The sequence below is a fragment of the Ictidomys tridecemlineatus genome, chromosome 9 (genome assembly GCF_052094955.1).
Source record: "Ictidomys tridecemlineatus isolate mIctTri1 chromosome 9, mIctTri1.hap1, whole genome shotgun sequence".
In the NCBI taxonomy this organism is placed as follows: domain Eukaryota; kingdom Metazoa; phylum Chordata; class Mammalia; order Rodentia; family Sciuridae; genus Ictidomys; species Ictidomys tridecemlineatus.
This window is the reverse complement of record NC_135485.1, coordinates 72,574,795-72,599,197: the sequence shown is the minus strand read 5'-3', so window position 1 is coordinate 72,599,197 and position 24,403 is coordinate 72,574,795. Positions and strand designations below refer to the sequence as shown.

General features: G+C 35.6%; 1 pseudogene; it reads left to right on the top strand.

Annotated features, from left to right (window-relative positions):
• LOC144366452 (polycystin-2-like) overlaps window positions 1-22,432 on the top strand; it is a 45,161-nt pseudogene extending 22,729 nt beyond the window's left edge.
• Window positions 22,433-24,403: the final 1,971 nt, after the last annotated feature.

Here is a 24,403-nt window from a genome sequence, read left to right as displayed (position 1 = left end):
TTGACTGTGGCCAGCCATATGAGATATAGGAGATAAAATTATTTATTTGGGGTTCAAGTTCTATTAAAAATTATTTACATTTTTCTGCATATGTGTCAAGTTGTGGCAAGAAGGAACATCCTGAATATATTTTGAGTGACAGAGTAAACCTTCTTAGGTTAAGAATTTCCAGCAAATAGTCCACAGAGAACAAAATTTAAGTTACGCCCATCAAAGTTCTCTGTATAAGGTTCAAGAAATCATGAAGAACAGTTACATAGTCAAGACTAAAACAACTTTTAGGTGTTGTGCCTGCCCTTGACTGTATTTTAACTTCTAACAGTTGTTCAATTTGTTTTCCCTTCATTAATAACTTCCTTCCAGAGGCCCCAGTGTAAAAATGAATTTTTAAACTTGTGTCTTCCTTCAGCAATAATAGTCAACCTTTGCCTAAGTTTTGTTACACATTTAGCCATGTAACAATGCACCTAATTATTACGTGCTTAAAATTTTGAATAGCATAGTGATGTCATATCTTTATGTTATATATTGTACTATGCCCACTGCCTAGCATAGAAATGAACCTCAGAAATCTCAGTAAATGATTCATTTATCCTGTTGGCACTCAATCTTGTCTTAGCCTTCCTGGTGATAGTTATTCTTTCCCTTGCTCCTCTCCCAAAAATTTATTTGGCTTTTGTGAAGCATTTACATCAAGTCAGTATTAAATCATTTCTTATTAGTATTAGTTAAGAAAACATGTCACTCAGTGAAAGGACACTTTAGGCATAAGTAAAACTGTCCAGGCATGTGTTTCATGGTAATGAACAGTATTAGTACCAATCATTATAAAAACAACAGTCTGCTTGTTAGAAGCTACTGTGTTATGAGCATTTCCAAGTGCTTTCATACACAAAAGCTTAGTTAACTTTTCCACTAATCCTCTTAATCACTCTGCACCTGCTTCTGGAGCCATGTACATTTATGCTACAGAAAAAAGTCATACTTAGAAAAAAATTAATGCAGAATAGCTACAGTCTGGAACCTAGTGCAGTCAAAACCGCCTCCTTCTTTCATGATGGCTGTGTAACATCACACAGCCCACACAAATCAAGGTAACAGGAGTTGTCCCCCACATTTCCAATGTATTAATAATGAGCAGAGTTACAAAAGAATTTCAGTACTTAAGGAAGTAGGAGAAGCAACAATTCTGGAAATAATTTTTCAAAATATTCTCTACTAAGGGAGGGCAGAGTACAGACCCTATACACTAAGAATTATTTTGGAACACAGTTATTGTTTGTAACCCTTAAGGATGGAAACTCTCTTTTTGGACTTTTATAAATTTATTTGTTATTGAGAATAACGGCAAAAAGGTAAGTGTGATGTTATACTAACATAACAGATTTCTTTTAACCAGATAACTTCAGTATTGACAAAAGACTAGTTGGTAGGATTCATTGTTTTTTAACTTGTATTTCTATCAGTGAAAACTTTGACTGAATACTATAGTATATGGTGTGTGTGTGTGTGTGTGTGTGTGTGTGTGTGTGTGTGTGTGTGCGCACACACACATGCTCTGGAGCGTATTGGGAGAATTTAGAAGAGTAATATAAAAATTAATACAAAGAGAATTTGATCACTTTCTTCTTACATACCTACAAGTTTTTATGCCACACTCCAGTGAGTTGCCTTGTACCTAATATGTACTCCCCAGGGAAAATAGATGGGGAGATGTGTGGGTCAAAGATTATTTCTGTATCTTAACAGTCACAGCATTTTGCAAGTATCTTTTCAAAACTTTTTCCTGTTTTCCTTTGTTTTGGTTTAACTCTGAGTAGTGCCATGACACAGTTGAGACTGGACTTCATATACAACAGGGAAGAATAATTGCAATTCACCTTCTTATTGAAAATTTTTTTCACCAACTAAAACTAAGGACATGCTTCCTACTCATCCCCAAATGTACCCTGAGCTAAGGATTTCTGTCATCTAGCCTAAATTTGTTTGAGTTCACCTTAAAACCTGAAAAAAATTACATTTTAAGGATCACATCTCGCTGTTACTTTGAAATTGTTTCCACTCTTTTCTCATTCTGTTTCTGCAGCAAATACTCTGAAGTCTACAGGTTTATGTCAGTCAGTCAATTGTCCTAGGCTACAGTATTTTGAAGCTAGCAGAAATATTGAAAAAAGACAATTTATAGGACTAAATTAAAATAATGTTGATTGCTGTGTCTCAGAGGAAAGATGTTTAGTTATTCAACAGATATTTTCCAAGCATCTACTATGTATAGCACTTTTCCAGGCACTGGAGATACAGAGTCAAATAAAATAACCAAATCCTCTGCCCTTATAATGCTGACATTCTAATATGGAGAGAAAGTCTTTTTTAGATGTGGATGAGAATCCCAGAGATAATCAGGAGTAACCTAACAACCCACATGCTCACAAACCTGTTTCCTCATCTCTCTTCTTTTATTCACTATTTTGGAAGAAGTGTTCCAAGGAAAATTAATATAACATGATATTGATGTTGTATAAACAAGCACTACTTCCATGTGTTTATGAACATTTCTCCTGTGTGGAGTAAAAACATCTGGACTAGGTAGCAAATTGTACCATGTGAGAATTATAGAGGGTTATTGTTGGATTTGTTCAACCAACCCCAGCATCTTTATCCCTCTCAGATGAGTCAATGTACAAGAACATTTTCAGAGAGCTCTAAGAAAATGTTCCTACCATCAGCACAAAAGTTCAGAAGATTGTATCTGGAAATCCTTTGCTGATAAGAAAAGAAAAGAAAGTGAGGTTGGCTTTTTAGCTGTGATTGTCAGCCAGGTGGGACTTTCCTATGAAAATCACCTGGTCTGGATTGTTCTCTCACGAAGGTCTAATGAAGTGATCTTTGGCCATCATTCAAAAGTAGAGGGAAAGAACAAAGAAGGTCAAAGAACCTGTCACAGCCCACGTAGTGCAGACTCAGATCCCACAGAAAGGCACAGATACTACAGTGAACTGTTCACATAATACACATTAATGCAGTGGTGGTGGGTGGCAAAAAGGGGCCATTGTTCCCTCCAATCTTGTATAGCTCAGACCCAAGAAACATGTGAAAAGTTGTATGTTATAAATGCAGAGATAGCCATGATTAAGAAGGAACCAGTTTGTTCACATACTTCACTGCAAGTTTCCTTTAGCCTCTCTGACCTTCATTCCCACCATATTCTAAGACCAAGCACATTCTGTCCTCTTTTGTGCACTCCTTTTCAGTGTGTCTGGTTTCTGCTTCACCTCATGTTGTGTGATGCCAACTCTATAGGAACTTTTTGTATTATTTAGCTTTGTGTGTTTATCTTGTCTTGAATTAAGAGTGTGAGTTTTTGGGGAGTGGAGCTTACCACAAGTTCACTTCCATATGTTCTTCCTGGCCCAGACACTGTTGTATATGTGCATATCTGAAGAGAAAGAATAGATGGCTAGAAACTGGAGAATGAAGAGGCACACAAGAAAATTTAAAAAAATAAAATTAAAACCAGAAAAATCAGGGAAAGAGAGAAGAGGGATAGAAAATGATTTATATGTGGGTGGCAAAATCATCAGAAGGCCTTTCTTCTCGAGTTTGTGTTTGTTATAGTGACATCTTGGGTGCATCTGTGGGTACTCATTGTATGCACAGGCCCATGGACACTTGCACTTACTGGATTTCTGTTCCTAAGTAAGGAAATGTAAGCAATATATATTGTGTATGTCTTTTATGGCAGTGCCAAGCATTGCCATTAGAGTGTGTGACTTTTATGAATGCCATTGGGTGTGCATATTGGCCAGATGTGGCATTTATACATGGTGAAGAAAAATAAACTACTCATTATAAGGTAAGCTTCTTTGAAAGCAGTATAATAAAACACAAGCCTTTTGTTTTCCAGCTCTCGGTGATGGCTATAGGAATTAGCTTATATTGAACATCAAATGTGGAGGGTCTACTCCACTTTCTGGAAGACCAGAATACTTTCCCCAACTTTGAGCATCTGGCATATTGGCAAATACAATTCAACAATATAGCTGCTGTCACAGTATTTTTTGTGTGGATTAAGGTAATTGATTCTGAACACGTTCTGGGTTTTTAGTACTATTTTTTCTTCATTTAATTAACATGAGTCACGCAAAATTTTAAAGGACTTGAACTTGCCTTTTTTTGGGCAAATTCTGTGGCCAGCTGCTCCATAATTTATATCAAGAAAAACTAGTGGGACTCATGGGATGATTCCTCTCATTATGGATGATGTTACTTCTGCTGCCAGAATTCTTTCAAGATCAGATCCTGTAGATGTCATTTAACACAAACAAAAGAGGCCTTTTCAGTGTTAGTTGGGCCTGGGGGACCAGGTTACCCTAACACTGGGGCAGATCTGAGTTTTAACTTAATGTAATGTGACCAGGGGAGGAAAAGGATCTGAGAGAGGGGATCATTTGTAGGAATTGGAGAGATGCTGCACCTGGAAATGCTTGTTAGAACAATCTGCTCTGTTCCAGGAGGCCAGAGGGAAGCTTTACCCAGAACGTCAGCTGGGACAGACCTTTCCTCCAAGGAGGACCTAATTTACTCATTTCCCTCTTTCACAAAACGTAATGTGTATTTTCAGGTGTGTGAAAGGTTAGGACATTTTTATGTACAGTGAGCCTCATTTTTGGCGATGCAGGAAATTTCATTAATTTTGAAGCAGCCACCAACCTGTGTAACCAGCTCAAGTTCTGATTGTGCTGTACAGATAATAACTGCTGGCTACAGGTGGCTATTTACATTTCACTTTCAATTAATTAAGGTTACATGTAATAAAAATTTCAGTTCCTCAGTTCCACTAACCACATTTTAAATGCTTAATGTCTCTATGTTAATAGTGTATACTGTTTTAGGAAATAGAACTAGTAGAACATTTCTACCATCACAGAAGTTTCTCTTGAACAGCTGTTGAGGAAGGTGCTTACCAGGAATCATGTGCTTTCCTGAATTTATATTTATCCCTGGAAGCACTGAGGTTTAACAGAGGGCATAGACCTCACCTTGTGTTTCTCAGGCTGCTTACTTAGCTATATGAGAAAACCATTGCCACATAATTGATGCCCAAATAAAAGATAGCTACTTAAACACAAATAGTATTTCCTGAAATGTTTTGTGGTGTTTATTTGTTAGAGATTTTTCTTTTATATTTTAATCCTTTTTTGAGGAAAAATATCACTAGTCATTGAAACTGTGAGGAAGCCCTTTTCCATTATATGTTAATCATCCTGGAAAATGTGACCACATGAGGCTGCAGCTGTGTTCTGTTCCCTGCTTCCAACTCCAAGAACAGATCCTGTCATGGGTTAGGGACTTAGCAGACCCTTTTTGAATAAAAGAATAGAAGAGCTGGTTTTGGAAAACAATAAAACCAAGTCCTTTCGGTCCTCTCTCTTTTGGTCTTACTGTGGTTAAAACACATAACACAAAACTTGCCATTGTCACATTTTAAAATGTGGAGTGCTGTGGCATGAAGGACATGCACAGTGTGGGGCCACCATCACCGCTGTGCACTATCAGAGCCTTATCACTCTAAGGTGCACATCAGCACTAACTTCTCATCTCCCCCTCACCTCAGCCCCTGGTAACATACTTTCTGCTTTCTATTTATTTTACCAATCTAAGTGCCTCATATATGTGCAATAGTATAGTTTTGGCCTTTCATGACACATAGTTTCCCTGGGAATGATGTTTTCAAGGTCTGCATGGTAATATGTACCCAAATCCCATTCTGTTTTGTGCCAGAATAATATTCTATTGTATGTATGTGCCACATTGTGTTTATCTATTCACCTGTCACTGTCTTTCCTCTTTTACAGCTCTTCAAATTCATCAATTTTAACAGGACGATGAGCCAACTGTCTACAAGTATGTCTCCGTGTGCCAAAGACCTCTTTGGCTTTGCCATTATGTTCTTCATTATATTCTTAGCATATGCTCAGTTGGCATACCTCCTCTGTCTTTGGTGCTCAGGTTGATGACTTCAGTTCTTTCCAAGAATGTATGTAAGTATATATGAAATTAAGAAGAAAAATATAATCAGAGATGTTACTGCCTTTTCAAGCATTAAGAAATCTTCACAGTTGTTATTTGAGCACTATGGAAGAGTTAAAAATGTTTATTCAAAATAAAAATGAGTCACTTTTTCCAGAAACATTTACCTACCAATGCAAAGTTGTTAATACTTTCTTAAATGTTGATGCTTAAGATAGCTGCTCTCAGGTACTGAGATAAAGTGGATCAGCAGCAGAAAACCACTATTCCAGTCTTCCTGGCTCCCAAAGTATATGGGAGTCTTTTAAAAGGCCATTTTTGTATATTTTCATTCTTGGTAAATAGGTTGCCATACATTTTGAACTTCCAGTTATTTTATAAGTAGAATAATAGATATTTATAATATTCTAGGAGAAAATTCAGAGTGCAGAAATTTTCAGTCTTTTTCCAGAGTTCCCAGATACAGGAAAAACAAAACCAACAAAAGAGTCAGTATAAGATTCCTGTGCCATTTACAAAGGGATAAGTAGTTAGGAAAGGAGAGGAATAACATGACATTGAAGTTGATAGGGCTTAGTGCATGGGGAGTCCTAATTCACCTGGCTGTTTGACAAAAGTCAGTGAAGGAAATGATTTTACTAAAACCTAGCACCCAAAATGTCCAGTCACTTTCCCTTCATTTTGAATTAATTTGAGATTGTTGAATCTTTGAACACATGTAATCTAGCCATCCTTTAAAAAATCTTTTCTTTTTTTCTCTTAAGAGATATTGTCTTCAGGTTCAGAATGACCATTGTGGAGATATAGAGAGGCCATAATTTAGCCAGATTATGTTTTAGATTGTTAAATCCAGTTGCTATACAAGTTACCTAATAATAATTACATTTAATATTAACCAGATGGAAATAATATGTAGCACGAAAGCATATTATTATTCCAGAACACTTTCATTGCTGACATAAGCAGCAAGATTTTTCTAAAGGACTGGAATTTTTAATTATTTGGGAGCTATCCACACTTCCACAATAATCCTAAAATGTGAAATCATCTTTAATAAATGTTGCATCAGTTGCGGGACATTCTTTGTTTCTGTATTGTGGTGTTGTGTTTTGTTTTGTTTTGTTTTTATAGCGTCACTCAATTCCGTATCATTTTGGGTGATATCAACTTTGCAGAGATTGAGGAAGCTAATCAAGTTTTGGGACCACTGTATTTCACTACCTTTGTGTTCTTTATGTTCTTCATTCTTTTGGTACGTACACTTTTGTTTATAGTGAGGGGATTTAGATTTAATATTCAAGAATCACCATCTTCTCTTTTTTTTTCATGCTCTATTCTTCATTATTTTAAATAGAGACCAGGAAGTAGAACAAAATGTTGATTTGGCAAAATGTTTTATATTTCATTCATTCAAAGTTTTAAGTCTTAACAAAATATTTATTTTCATTGCCTTTCATTTATTCATATGTGTTTCTACTCAAAGAAAAAAAAGTTAAAACTTAAGTGCAAATTTATTATATTACTTAAGACAGTACTTGGCCTCTAAAGTAGAATATGCTGACTCACACTTTTTTTTTTAACACAAATGTCAACACTTCATAGTCACTTGCTAGCATTACTTTTCATTTTACTCGTCTTTAAAAAAAGTAAAATAAAAGGAAGGGGCAAAGAAAGCTAGATCCAGGATATCATGAGGAGTATTTGAGTGAATTATTGCATTTCAAGATTAAGATTTTCCGTTTTAACTTATTCATATTTAACACTTTGTAGACACCTAGTGACTAATATGAGAAATATTACCTGTAAAACTCAATCCAACAACCAATGTAAATTGCTTTAAAATTATTTTTAGGTCACATTTGGAGTCTTTTTATTTGCTACAAATTAAATTTTACCACTTTCAATCTAATAAGGTAGTTTTAAAGGTTTTTGTGTATTTTGTCTTAACATTTATATATTCACTTAGTCTACTGAAAAATATTATTAAAGTAACTCAGCTTAACTTAGGCACTGGGTATTTTTCATATAACACTCAGATTTAATGATTGCCTTAAGAGTCATCTTAAGAAAAGAAGTCATTTCCATTTTCAGTAAATTTTATAAAGATCCTTTGTAGAAGGTTGAATGATGACATTTGCAGTAATTGAGGGTAGCATTCTGAAGGTGGGCCCAGGTATTCCTGGTTAGGATATGACATTCACTGATGGAGTCATGATGCTCTTGAACAGGCCCTGAAGGTGCAGCAGTTTCAAGCAAGTCCATTTGTATCTTGCTGTGTGCAAGCATCCTGGCTAGGTTGTGAACTGAATCCTCCTAAGTGTCTTCTTCTTGTTATAAATAAATTAGCAGAAGCTTAAACCTTTGTCACCCTCTCACATTGGTGGTGCTTTGGATTCTGGGGCACCTGAATGACTCCTCTGATAACAGACCAGAAATTTAGAGTCCTGCAGTAGATCCTTCAGTTGATCTCAGGCCACCTAGTGTTCTCAGTGTTCAGTCTGCCAAATGAGAGACAAAACTATGATGATATGAGCTGCTCAGATGAGGACTCATTTCAATATTGTACTTCAAAAGGCAGCACCTTGAGATCAGTCAGTCATTTTATTGGATCAATCTGCAGAGCAGGAAAATAAGCTCTTAGTTTTTGTACTTGTATTGAAATATAACTTTTTCAGTGCTACATTAGCAGGAACTGTTTTCCCTGTATCTCATAGACATACGTAGATGGGTAAATGGATAGGTAATAGACAGGAGTCTACTTTTAATACAAACTTGTCTGCTGAGCAAATAACAAGCTAACTGTAGTATTGGCTCTCTTTGCAAGCTGAATGCCTGGTATTAATTCATTGCCTCTGTTTAAAAATAATTCACATTGGTGTGAAAAGGCTTATTTGAGTCAGAACCAGAATCATTCTCCTACATCCCCCTACTCACAGGGAATGATCTCCTAGTACAGAGGCCCATCTGACAGCTAGGTGACCCTGATAAGACTGGAAGGGGAGGAAGAAAGTGAACCTGATCTCCCACCCTTTCAGAAACCTTACTCTGCCACTGTACTTTTCAAAATGTCTTCGGAGGAACCCCCGCCCCTTGAACCAATTTTAAATAAGACTTTTGCAAGAATCATGTAGCCACTGGAAAGCCAGAATACAATGGTAAATGCCTGGGTTGGAAAAAAGGAGGTGGAGGACATTCTGACTGAAATTACCCTCCCTTCAAATGGAGCCTTTAGCAAGAAATTTATTTGTATTCTATATTCTGTTCTCACAGCTTCAGAACACTAGTATTCTTTCTGATGGAGAATCAGTAGCCTTCTAAAATAAGAGCCCTGTTTTGTTCATGTATCAATGAGTCAATAAATATTGACTCCATCACTTTATCCCTATAATATTACATATAGTGTATAGAATATATAATGTATATTGCACAGTAGAAGGCATATGAGTGATACCAAGGATGTCGTGGAAAGGCAAGCAGAGCCTGAATCTGTCCTGATGAAGAGCTCATGGACTTTTATGTGGGGAAACAGAAAAAATTACACATACCACTCTATCCTTGCAAACCGAAGTTAGGTACAAAGAGGAAGAATGTATGAAAGACCTATGGTTTTCAGTGCTTGGAGATAGTTAATTGCAATCAGATGCTGTGACTAGAAAGCATTACCACTGGGGAAGGAAAAATCAGGAGAGTGGACAAAGTAGCAGCCACTGAATAATAATAATAGGTGCAAATAATTTAGCCCTTGCCTTGCAGTAGGACACATCCTAAGCATTTTGCATAGTGTTGCATTGTCCCATACTACTAATCTGTAAAGGGAAAAACTGTAACTTGCCATTACATAAATGTAAAACATATCCTAAAAATGAGACTTAAAAAAGTTGAACCATATAGTCTTAGCAGTTGCAAAACTGAAAACCAATTTTACTTGACTACAAAGTCTATATCTTTTTGCAAAATTTTCTTCTTTATTTTTCTTAACACTTTGTCTACTGAGTCTATTATATTCCTATTTGCAGAGATTTTTTCCATATTTTTATTGGTGCATTATTGTTGTGCATAATGTTAGAATTTGTTATTACATATTTATACATGCACATAATATAATAATTAATTTGGCCTATTATTTGCCATGATCTTTTTAACTCTTTAAAATATATTGTATAAATCTCAAATATGATCATGCAAAAAATTTGATATAAGAATAGAATTCTACTTGTTTGTATTGACTTCTGATATTTAAAGAGCTTTTTACAGATCCACACCCATAATAATTTATGTGACTTTTTTACATGTATGGAACAAAACAAGCAATTTAAAATAATCTACTCTTCCTAGGTATAGATATTAATATTTTTTCTGCCATTTTCCTGTCTCTTTTTGTAAAACATATCAAAATACATGGTTTTATAACTAATAAAATATAGTGTATTTTCCTTTGCCATGACTTAATGGGGAAATTTTTTGAAGAAGAAGAGGGTAGCGAAACTACTCATTACTTCATAAAGTCTTCTAATTGAGGGAAAAAATGTGAACAAAAAAGCATGTGTCATATTGAATTAATGTTTACAAAATATGTTTAGGCTTTGTCTCTCAACCTCTACCTTTCTTTGATTTACAAACAGAACATGTTTCTGGCCATCATCAATGATACCTACTCTGAATTGAAATCTGATTTTGCCCAGCAGAAAGCTGAAATGGATCTCTCAGACCTCATGAGAAAGGTAAGATATTTCCAAATTCTCTGAATTTTAAAATTTACTACTTAAAATAATAATTGTCTCAAATTTTCCTAATCAATAATGATCTATAGAAATTATTTCAAATAAGGAGTATATTAGTATATCTTAGAACTAATTTAAATATTCTTTATCGTGGAGGCTTGAAAGCTGTGCTGCTGGCTTGAAACTCAGGGAGTCTTTTTATGTCCTGAATTCAACTCTATTTTTTAAGAGAGAGAGAGAGAGAGAGAGAGAGAGAGAGAGAGAGAGAGAGAGAGAGAGAGAGAATTTTTTTAATATTTATTTTTTAGTTTTTGGCGGACACAACATCTTTATTTGTATGTGGTGCTGAGGATCAAACCCAGGTCACACACATGCCAGGCGAGCACGATACCCCTTGAGCCACATCCTCAGCCCCTGAATTCAACTCTTTATTACCTTGTTGACTCTTAGGGTCTGAGCTCCTTTGTATGTTCAGACATTTCCTCTAGTCCACTGTCACTTCCAGATTCTGAACTCAGAATAAACTGGAAGGAAAGATTATATAAACCCATTTCCAGCTTTTCTATATCAATTGTCATATTAAAAAAGAAAAGGTTTTAGATGCCAGTATTTAGTGCCTTTTCCTTTACCCTTGACCTTCTAAGAACAGTTGTAAAATGGTCAAAGGAAAAGGTCCTTGGATATAGGCCACAGCCTGGTGCCTGAGGACTTCCACTTCCTTAGCTTCCTAGGCAGGGTTAAATGTTGAAGAGAGGGCAGGACAAGGAGTGGGGCAGCTTCATTCTTCTACAGGTGACTTCTTTATTTGGTGGAAAATAAAGTTTCACAATAACAAAGACTTTTGTAGTATAAAAGCGTGTTGTCTAGCATCATGCTGGTAAATAAAAGGGCTCCTTGACCCTGTTTTCTGTTGGGTCAAGCCCTGGGACCGTATTAACTTTGGATCATGGTGTAAGGGAAAATTCCAGCTTTTTACAAGTCCCTAAGATGAAATCTAAAATCCCTGTTATCTTAAATTTAGCATCATGGTTGCCTACATTTTAGCATACCTCCATCATGTACAGAAACTCTCCACATTGTGCACAGTTTTGATAACACACAATGTTCGGGTACTACACTTTTATTACATAACACCAAATCTTTAAAAATCTGGTTCAAGTTTGCATTATCACTGCTCCTTAACAGTGAGTAAGAGCACAAAGTATGAACTCCACTGCTGCCTCTTTAATCCCCACATTAATTCCTAAATAGCAGATGTTCCTCATGCTTGGGGACCTTTGGTGACACTGCTTTCTGTCTGCTGCTGATTGGTCACTGGAAATCTGCTGTTGGGTTCATGCAGTGACAAAGTGTGTAGTGTTGCTTTCTTGTCCTCGGTGATGAATCTATGCGACATTTACAGACTTGATAATAGAAAAAAGTGAATAGGCCAGAAAGATGAAACGCAAGAAAGAAAGGAAATACACAAACCTGAAAGTGAAATCTAAACAAATGACATGGTTTTCCAAGAAGTAGCTGAGCACGGGAATGTTGACACTGCCAACACTGGAGAGATCCAGGTGGACACCGAGAAGAATAGTTTTTCAACATCAATAAGAAAAGAATGAAGCTGTCTTGGAGGAGGGGACGCCAGCAGAAATCTTCAAGTAAAATGAAGAGTTTGTAGAGATATTTCATAACAGTGGAAGGGCAAAGAACATTGGCAGAAGGTGATCCATAATTAGAAAGCAATATGACAATTCACTGATGTACAGAAAACACATTCAGTTCACATTGTAGGGGATAATATTATAAAATATATGAGAAGGTGATGACAGGCACAGTTTAAACTGCCCTGAATCCTTTTTTTTTTTACAAAGAATTATAACAATTTACTTTTCAATATTTCTAGTGTTTTAAATTTGAATGCACTAATATTCTTTTTTTTAATGAATTTATAGCTGACACTAAGAGAGTTTGAATGTTTCATCAAAATGTCTTAAAGTTCTCAGAACAATTAAAATTTCTGCTGTTAATTATTTGGTTCACTTTTCAAAATTTCAGTCTTCAAGGTCACTTTTACAGACCTGCATTACCAAGCAAAGCAACCTCTGACTATAATTTATTGTTTGTTTGTTTGACTCTTTGGTGTTGGGGATCAACCTGGGGTCTCACACATGCTAGGCCAGCATGCTACCGTTCACTACACCCTAGCCTCAACTCTATATGTTAGTGAAAAATCCTCATCCATATTTCACTGGGATTTTTTTGTATATCTAACATATATAAAGAAATTACTTACTGTGAGACAAGGAAAAGATAATTAATCCATGACTCACATTTCTTGGTATTGTTTTTTTAATTAATTTTTTAATTTATATATAATAGCAGAATACATTTCAATTATTTTTTTGAGAGAGAGAGAGAGAAAATTTTAATATTTATTTTTTAGTTTTCGGCAGACACAACATCTTTGTTTGTATGTGGTGCTGAGGATTGAACCCGGGCCGCATGCATGCCAGGCGAGCTTGCTACCACTTGAGCCAGCCACAACATTTCAATTTTTTCCTTGGGAAGGACAGCTGTATTCTGTATACTGCCTCCCAGACATCCCCCACTACTCACACAAATAGAAACCTGCTTATTAATCACCTGCATTAGATTCCTTTTCCTATCTGTCTTACTTTTCCACAGCTTCCTGGATCAACTCCTAAATGAATACCTGCACCTGAAGAAGTTCCTGTCTCAGGGTATGCCTCTGACAAAAGTTGACCATATGAATCAGCCTTCTTATATCAGAGAAAACATTTGGCATTTGTTTTTTGGGGAATTGACTAACTTCACTTAGCATTATCTTCTCTAACTCTATCCATTTACCTACAAATGCCATGACTTTATTCTCTTTTATTGCTGAGTAATATTTTATTGTGTATATATGCCACATTTTTTTTATCCATTCATCTACTGAAGGGCATCTAGGTTGGTTCCACAATTTAGCTATTGTGAATTGTGCTGCTGTAAACATTGATGTGGCTGTGTCCCTGTAGTATGCTGTTTTGAAGTCCTTTGGGTATAGACCAAGGAGAGGGATAGCTGGGTCAAATGGTGGTTCTATTTCCAATTTTCCAAGAAGTCTCCATACTGCTTTCCATATTGGCTGCACCTACATCCTCACCAATACTTATAGTTGTTTGTCTTCATAATAGCTGTCATTCTGACTCGAGTGAGATGAAATCTTAGAGTGGTTTTGATTTGCATTTCTCTAATTGCTAGCAATGATGAATATTTTTTCATATATTTGTTGATTGATTGTATATCATCTTCTGAGAAGTGTCTGTTCAGGTCCTTGGCCCATTTATTGATTGGGTTTTTTGATTTTTTGGTGTTTAGCTTTTTGAGTTCTTTATATACCCTAGAGATTAGTGCTCTATCTGATGCGTGAGGGGTAAAGATTTGCTCCCAAGAGGTATGTTCTCTATTCACCTCACAGATTGTTTCTTTAAGAATTGTTGCATATACCTATATATTTGGGAGCTGATAGCTATAGAATATGTAGTCATTTTTATTTGTCAACCAATCCAAAAACACATGTGAAGGAAAGGACCTCAGTCCTTGGTTTTTTGAAAACTCTTACCTTTTCCATATGTCTTCTACAGGACTTTTATATTATTCATTCATTATTCACTCATTTGGCACACACTTCAGTGACCAAGTTCCACCAGGCAATGGTTTATGTTTGTTGATGCTACAAATGAGAGTTAAAGCAAATGCAAAAGCAGAAAAAAACTAAACAGATGTTCTGCTTTGTTTCCACAATAGGGATACAATAAAGCTTTGGTCAAACTAAAACTGAAAAAAAATACTGTGGATGACATTTCAGAGAGTGTGCGGCAAGGAAGAGGCAAGTTAAACTTTGACAAACTTCGACAAGATCTCAAAGGGTAAGAGTGACACATCTTGGGTCACTAGGAAGTTCCTGCTGCTAAAAATCAATTCTTGGCAAGAATGTTTATGGCCCAAATTTTTATAGAGAAGCACAGTTATTTCATAGGCAGCTGTCTTTCTGGAATATGCTCTGGGAAGAGGCTAGGCCCCCATTCGGTGATTTCTCTTTCCTCTTGCATTTTGATTTTTTGGTGTTGGGGTTGGACCATATACAATAATGAATTCATCTGTATCCTCTCAATTTCAGGAAGGGCCATACTGATACAGAGATTGAGGCAATATTCACCAAGTATGACCAAGATGGAGACCAGGAGCTCACTGAACATGAACATCAGCAGATGAGAGATGACTTGGAAAAAGAGAGGGTGGGTCTAGGTTAAGAGACCATGATCTGTTTCAGCACCCACCACCAGTCAAACACTGCACTAAGTGGTGGGTGACTGGGAATCTGTCTTTCTCTCTCTCTCTCAACATACGTATTAGTGCTCTGTTTATCCCAAAAGGAGTACATAAACAGTAATATATAAGGTGCAATAAAATAGATGAATGCCAGAAAACTAGAAACAAAGGTGCAAAATTACATTATGGATAAAGCTAATAAAAATTGTATTGTATAACTAGGCATATACTTATAAACATTGGAAAATGGTCTTGGTCTTTTGGGCCCTAAGCTTTCTGGTAGTCAACTTGAAAGAGGAGCTTGATTACTTGAATAGTTCTTTATGTCCAAGAGAGTGAGAAAAAAAAAGTTACCAGAAGATAAAAATTTCTCTGGTTAATTAGTTGCTCTTTAAATTATTAACTTTTATAGCAAAATAAAATTATCATGTGTCTTTCATTTGAATATTTACTACAGAGTAATAGAAACTAAAATTAACTGTTGGGCATGCTGGTACCCACATAATCCCAGCTACTCAGGAGACTGATGTGGAGGGTACTTTGAATCCAAGTGTTGGAGACCAGCCTGGGCAACATAGAACCCATCTCAAGTAACAAGTAATAAATAATAATCAAATAAAATTGTAAATGAGCTTATGCAACTTAAGAAGAATTAACAGTTTTACCATTAACTATCAAATATAAATGTTTTAACAAAAACAACAAGAAATTAAGGTACAGAGAACACAGATGAAATGCTAATATGCAAAACCACTTTCCTCCAAGGAAAAGTCTAGAATAACTGTTACTAAACAATGCTCCAGACAAGTTTGTCCAAAGGTTAAAAACTTCAACATTCATTGTGAAATGTAAGCACAAAGACAGTAAATGAAATTTTCTTGCATCAGTATTTAGTCAAAAATCTGAGATTATATCCTTCCTGCTTTAGAGTTATTGAATTTGTTCTTTTATGAAAAGAAGGTGATAAGGGTATTCTTTTATTTACTTTTTTTCTTTCTTATGTTTTTAATGTTCTTTCTTGTCTAAATACAAGCTTAGCAACTCCTCGTTAATGGTTAAAATCTGTCTTAAAATGTGTGCATTCCACAATATAGAAAAATGTGGCCATCCTGGTCTGGCTGACACCCATTTCCTACTTGCCCAAGACCTTGCTAAATTCTGTGTGAGGTCTTGGTGCCTCTCTTCACTGGGCGACCCCTTGTCCTGCAGGAGGACCTGGACTTGGACCATAGCTCTTTGCCTCGTCCCATGAGCAGCCGCAGTTTCCCAAGAAGCCTGGATGACTCTGAGGAGGATGACAACGAAGACAGTGGACACAGCTCCAGAAGGAGGGGAAGCATCTCCAGTGGGGTTTCTTATGAAGAGTTTCAAGTGTGAGTATAAAGGAATTGGCTGAATTTTGGTGCACCAGAGTCTAAACGAGATGTGGCTGTTTCCCATTTTTTCTTTCTTTTCTTTTTTTTTTGGTTTTTGTAATTAGTAAAGATACTGAATCTTTATTTTTTTAAATCTTCACCATGTACTTTATTTTTGTTTGTTTGTTTCTTTTTAGTTACACATGGCAACAGTATTTATTTTGACATAATTACGAAAGCATAAAATATGATTTGTTCTAATTGAGTCCCTGGTACTTCCCCTCCCCTCTCCTTTCTGGAATAGTTGCACCAATTTGAAGTCCCACCAACAATGAATGCATGTACCCTTTTCCCCAAATCCTTTTCAATATCCTTTCCCCTGTTCTCATCCCTCTACTCTACTGGTTTTTCTGTTGTTCACTTAGAGTTATTATTTTTTTTAAATTAGTGTCCTGTTGATGTACATAGTAGTGAGATTCACTGTGGTGTACTTATATATATATAAATGTTATATAGAATTAATTCCACTGTCTTTCTTGTTCCAATCCCTCCTCCTTTTCCTTCACTTGCCTTTGTGTACTCCACTAATCTTTCTTCTATTCTCTCTCTCTCTCTCTCTCTCTCTCTCTCTCTCTCTCTCTCTCTCTCTCTCTCAATTTACCCCCTTATTTTTGATAGTTTCTTCATATCAGAGAAACCATTTAACCTTTGGCTTTTAGAGATGGGCTTATTTTACTTAGCATGATAGTCTCCAGACTCATTTATTTACTGGCACATGCCATAAAGTTATTCTTCTTAATGGCTCCTCTATGTGTATACATACCACATTTTCTTTATCCATTCATTAGTTAAAGGGCACCTAGGTAGGCTCCACAGCTTAGCTATTGTGAATTGTGCTGCCATAAACATTGATGTGACTGTGTCACTATAGTATGTTAATTTTAAATCCTTTGGATATATTCCAAGGAGTGGGATAACAGGGTCTAATGATGCTTCCATTTCTAAATTTTTGGGGAACCATTATAGTGCTTTCTGGAATAGTTGCACCAATTTGCAGTCCCACCAACAATGAATGCGTGTACCCTTTTCCTTGCATCCTTTCCAACATTTATTGTTAACTTGTATTCTTGATAATTGCCACTCTGACTGGAGTGAGATGAAATCTCATTGTAGTTTTAATTTGCATTTATCTTATTGCTAGAGATATTGAATATTTTTTCATGTATTTTTGATCGTTCATATTTCTTCTTTTGAGTAGTGTCTTTTTAGTTCTTTGCCCATTTATTGATTGGGTTATTTGCTTTTTGGTGTTAAGTTTTCTGAGTTCTTTGAATATCCTGGATATTAATGCCCTGAAGAGCAGGTATCAAAGATTGTCTCCCATTCTCTATGCTCTCTCTTCATGTTCTTGATTGTTTCCTTTGCTCTGAAGAAGCTTTTTAAATTTGATTCCATCCCATTTATTGATCTTTTATTTTAATTCTTGCACTTTAGGAGTCTTGTTAAGGAAGTCAGTTGCTGAGCCAGCATGTTAGAATGCTGGGCCCTCATTTTTGTGTAGCAGGTGCAGGATTTCTGTCTAATTCCTAGGTCTTGGATACACACTGAGTTGAGTTTTATACAGGGAGTTAGGGTTAAATTTCATTCTACTTCATTTGTATTTCCAGTTTCCCCAACACTATTTGTTGAAGAGGCTATCTTTTCTCCAATGTGTTTTTGGCACACTTGTCTAGTATGAGATAACTGTATTTATGTGGGTTTGTCTCTGTGTCTTCTATTGTATTCTGTTGGGTTTTGTGCCTGTTGTGGTGCCAGTATCATGCTGTTTTTGTTACTGCTCTGTAGGATAATTTGAGTTCTGATACTGTGATGTCTTTTGCTTTGTGTTTTTTTTTTCACTGAGGAGTGGTTTGGCTATTCTTCCAGCTTTTTCTATTTCTGTGAATGCTATATACAAAAACCCAAGGCCAACATTATTCTGAATAGAGAAAAACTGAAAGGATTTCCTTTAAAATTTGGGACAAGAAAAGGATATCTATTTTCACCACTCCTATTTAATATATTGTTAGAAATTCTAGCCAGAACAATATAGGCAAGCAAAAGATATTAAATGGATACAAATAGGAAATGAAGAGCTCAAATTATCTCTGTTTGCTGACCTAAATGCTCCATAAAGACTTCTAGAACTCACAAATGAATTAAGCAAAGTACCCAGAATCAACATCTAAAAACTGCCCCACTGCCCCTGGAAAATAAAATACTTGAGAATCAATCTAACAAAAGAGGTGAAAGACCTCTGTTACAAAAATGACTGAACATAAAGAAAGGAATTGAAGAAGTCCTTAGAATATGGAAAGACCTCCTGTATTCTTAGGCAGAACTAACATTTCTAAATGGCCGTACTACCAAAAGTGCTCTACAGATTCAATGCAATTTCCATCAAAAATTCCCTGCATTTCTTAATCCATTCTTTTCCATTGTTAACCATCAATTCTTTTTTGTGACTTTTATTCATGCATTTTGTCTTTAGAAAGGTAAAGTGTTTATTATAGGAAAAATGGATAATATAGAAAAAAGAAAAAAACACAAATATCTCCTATATTTCTACCAATGAAAATTTCTATTAATATTTTATTATCTGTGGTTCCATTTACATGCATTTAACGATATTTTTACAAATTTTCTTAGACTAACATATACTTTATTGTAGAGGTTTCCAAGTGCACTTAAAAAGAATGTATATTATGCTACTTTTTTTTAACTGGAGTCATATAAAATAGTTGGGCTCATTTTGACAAATTCATACATATATGGAATTTGATTTACTCCCATTTCAGTCCCCTGTGCCTCCCCATTTCCCTTCTCTATCCACAGTCCCCTTTCTCTGCTCATCTTCCTTTTGATTGGTGTTTTATACATGTACATAAAAGTGGAATTCACTGTGTTATATTTATACATGCACACAATGTGATTTTGTTAAATTTATTTTGCATTTTCTCCCCTTTCCCATCCCTCCTCCCTCCCTATCTCCTTATCCCTCTACTTTGCTGATCTTCCCTATATCTTAATGAGTCCCCTCGATCCCCATTTATTCCACTTTATTTTGCTCTAGCTTCCACATATGAAAGAAGAAAATTTCAGCCTTTGTTTTTAACAGTCTGTTTTATTTATTACGCCATTTTGAGTGGAATGATTTCCAGAGGTCTGATATGTCTAGTGGCTTTATGGTGTTATTTGAGTCTCCTATTTCTCTATTGTTCTTCTGTGTAGTTGTTCTAATTGTGAAAGTGTGCTATTAAAGTCTCCAACTGTTTTATTCAATTGTCTATTTATCACTTTAATTCTGTAAGATTTAGTTTCGTTTATTTTGAGGCAGTGTTGTTAGGTGCACATTTGTAATTAGTATATGTTCCTAATTGATGACCCTGCTTTCATTATAAGATGTCTCACTCGATCTTAGTAAATTTTTTTTCACGGAAATAACTGTTGCCGCTCCAGCTTTCTTATAGTTGCCCTTTGCATGACATATTTTTGAATCTTTGAATCTAAAATATGTCTCATGTAGACAGCATATGTTTAGATCTTGCCTTTTTTTTAATTTCTCAATCTCTGCCTTTTGTTTGGATTGTTTGAGCCATTTACATTTAAGGTTATCATTGACATAGTTGGATTTTATTTCTAACATTTTACATTGTATTTTCTAATGTCTCTTTTGTTCCTCCATTACTTCCATATTTTTTTCTTTTCCACTAAGTGAATATTTTATAGTGTAATAATTTGGTTCTTTTACTAATTTTTTTTACTATTTTTAGGACTTTTTTTGTGTGTGGTTGCTTTAGGATGTAACATATATAAATCAGTTAGTGAGAAACCACTTAGGTTTTAAATTAAATTAGTCTAGCAAGCTAAGGAAATGTTATTTATAAATTGCTCTTCTTCTTTTCACTTTCTGTGGACACTCTATGTGTGTGTATACGTGTATCTGTGTGTGTGTGTGTGTATGTGCGTATTATCTCCACATGATACTGATCTACATAAAGTGTACAAACTCAATATTACATTGAAGTTGTTATCCCAATATATAATTTTATGTCTCTTAACAAAGCTGAAAGAAGAATTAGAAGTATATATTTATAGCATTTGCTAAATTAACCTTCTCATCTTATTAACCTTACCACATCTGATTCTCTTCAGTTCTCTATATTCACGGTGGCATCTGATATTATTTTCTTGCTCCAATAAAACTTTGCTCCTACCTATACTGTAAACATTATTTAATTAAATATTCTGTCACAGTATAACTTCTACTGTCACCTGGTCATTGTTAAGTGTATTCTATTTATATACGTTTATAGGACCAATAATCCAATTATGTACAGATCTCACACAGTTGATTTTAAATTAGTTAAGAAAAATAGGAGGAAATGTGAATTTTTACTGTATTTTATATTTACATAATGACTTCTACCAATGTACTGTTTTTTCATGAGGATTATAATTGCTGTGATTTTATTTCAACCTGAAAAATTTCTGTTAGTATTTATTGTAAAGCAGATCTTCTAGCAAAAACTCTGCTCTTGTTTATCTGAGTATGTTTTGTTTTGTCTTCATTTTTTCTGGCCTCCAATGTTTCTGATAAGACAGATGTTAATCTTACTAAAGTTCCCTGCTACATGTCTCTAAATATTTGTACTTAGTATGTCTGGGTGTGTGTCTCCGAGACTATCCAAGACTATCCCCAAAAACTTGGAGGTTTTTTTTTTGTGTGTGTGTGCTTCCTTGATAGGTAATGTTTTTCAAAATATTTGGGAGGCATTCAAGCATTATTTCTTCAAATATTTTTTAAAATGCTTGAGACTCTTATTCTTATAGAAAAATAGCAGATTTCTTTGAATAAATGTCTTTTCATTTGTTGTATGACCTTAAGAAAATTTCTCATGCATTTGAATGTTGGAGTTTTTAAAAACAATTTTCAACATTTATAGTCATTTCACTGAGAAGAGAATATACAGAACTTTCATGTGCCATCATTCTAGAAGTTGTCTCAAGTTACCCTATTTTAAGACATTTACATAATATTTTAAAATTGAGACCCCCAGGGATGATGAGTGAGCATATGGTTTTCTCCACTGGTTTATTTACTCAGTATACTGTGAACATTATTTAATTAAATATTTTGTCACAGTATAACTTCTGGTGTCACCTAAGAGTTCCATTGTATAGATAGACAGTGATGTATTTAAACAATCTCTGATTGGCTAATGTAGCTATTTCAATGTTATGCTAATAAGAAGCAGCATTGTAGTAAAAAATTATAACATAAAACATTTCTTTAGAAAATGCTCTAAAACTAGAACATCCAAAAGAAGGATTACACATCATTCTAAGATTTAAAATACAATGGCAACTCTCTGGAGATGTGAGCCAGCTAGGAATCCCACCAGCAGCCTATGAAAGTTTGTCCCTAGAGCTTGAGACCACTAGAAAAGGGTTCAGGGCTGGAGATGTGGCTCAGTGATAGAACACCTGCCTAAGGACCTGGGTTCCATCCCCAGCCTTGCCAAAATAATTTAAAAATAGAAAGTATTTCAGGTTATGATTGTTTAAAAAAATCTTAGCATTTCTGTTTGAAAAGCCAATGGAGCTGAAAAGATAATGCGGCTTTTCCCTCTTAACTGTGGTTACCTGCAGCCTGGTGAGGCGCGTGGACCGCATGGAGCACTTCATCGGCAGCATTGTGTCCAAGATCGATGCTGTGATCATCAAGTTAGAGACCATGGAGCGGACCAAAGTGAAGAGACGGGAGGTTCTAGGGAGCAGAACCTCAGCAGCGCATAGGGTGGCCGAGGTAAGAAGTCATGGGCTGGAGAATGATGAACAAAGGATTCATTTCCATGTACAAGAACATGCATCGCCTCACCAGTAACACCTTGGTTTCTTTTCTCTTGTTAGGATGAAAGACTGGGTCGTGACAGTGAAATCCACAGGGAACAGATGGAGTAGTTAGTGCGGGAAGAGCTGGAGCGCTGGGAATCTGATGACGCAGCTTCCCAGATAAGTCACTGGCTAGGCACACCTGTGGGACTCAATGGTCAGCCTCGCCCCAGAGGATCCCGTCCTTCCTCCTCCCAGTCCACAGAGGGCGCAAAAGGTGGAGGTGGAAATGGGAGTGCCAATATGCACGTGTGAGGAGTGTTGTTGTGTATGTTCCTGATAGGCAAGAAGGCGCTGTCCCAATCGCCATAACAAGTATACTATTTACATGCCCTGATTACCATATGATGCTGGCCTATGTGACTGATTGTTAATCTTCTGCACTTTAACTTATTTTATATAAATGTTACCCGTGGATCCAAGTGTTTTTTTTTTTGTTGTTGTTTGTTTGTTTTGATTTGGTTTTGTTTGATTTTTTTTGTTGTTGTTTTTGAGGTTCCCCCCCCCTCATATGAGAAATCTAGATGTAAATATTGAGTTCGGGGAAAATGTTTGAAAAGTATGTGGAGTGTATGATCAGTTGCCACCATGCCTGCATCTTCCCAGTTGACAGTGAAGTAGTCTTTATAGCTAGAAGAGAACAGTCAAAGGTCTTCTGAGTTTACTTCCATTCACAAAAATCAGTATTGCCACTTTTGTCCAGTGTATGAAAGCAAGTAGGACATTTCTCTCCACTTGGGGAGTAACTCATGAGCTCAATGCATGGCTTTCTTTTTAAAAAGGATTCTTTTGTTTTTTTTCCAACTACCTTACTGGAGTGAACTTTTCTAAAAGACTAGGTAGAAAAGAACTCCAGACCACAGAATGGGTATGTAGTCACTATGCTAGAATTTGTATGAGTGGTTAAGATAAATGTTAAATACTGTGCTTTTATTGTTTGTTTATATCTAAAATCTGTGAGACTATCTTTCATTTTTATATTATATTAGCTTTGAATTTGAAATAGTCAAGAAAACCACCAAAGACCAATTTGAAGAGGAAATGGTAATTTCAAACTTTAGTTTTGAAATTCATTAAACCACCAACAAAACTAAAGTTTTAGTTTAATACTCTCTCAAGAAAATAGTTCTCAAATATTCCTGATTCAGTATTTATAATGTAAATGATGCTCAATTTAATAAAAAGGAGGCATTGGTATTCAAAGTTCATCCTTTGTCAGAAAGTACCAGCCACATTTTGAGTGCAGCAGTTGTTTTCAATAGGAAAGGGTCTTGCAAAATTTATGGGAGAAAAAACTATTTCTCAAAGAAAAAAGCAAATTATTTTTGAGAAGTATTTGTAAATGTGGCCTTTTGATAGCTAATAGGACCAGCAAGGGCAATGTAATATTGGTGAGCATCTCTCAGTTGGATAACAGAAGGGAGTCCTGCTTTTAAATGTTGCATCTTAAGTAGTTCATTCCATTGGTGGAATATGTCAGTCAAATCTCTAATGAAAAGAGAAGACAAGCCTTTCTGCCTTAGTGTCTATAGAAATAAAACATATTGAGTATCTTTAACAGTCATTCCCCATGGATTCATCTCTATATGTCTTTACTTTAACATGCTACACCAATTCTTTATTCCTAAGTACTGAAGTTTGCATTCCAGGGTTATGGAGTGTACATATTTATGTTTGTGTACCTTGTTGTTACATGTAAACAAACTTCAATTTGAAGTGCAACTATTATGTGGTATCCATGTATATTGACCCGGTGCCATAGGTTAATTATGGTCACTAGAAACTCTTTTTATGGTACTTATCATTGCACTGTTTTTCATTTCACTTGTAAAATGTGGTGAAATTCTTTTCTTATTATCCATAAGTTCCATAAATTTTTACTCTTTAGTCATGGAGCATTCAGTCCCAGCCCTTTCCTTATCACCTTCCCACCTCTGTATGACAGGAATAATTATGATGTTACATATGCCAGTCTCAACAATCAAGAATTTTATAATTGTATAATACTGAGCACTTTACTTCTTAATAAAGACTTGATAA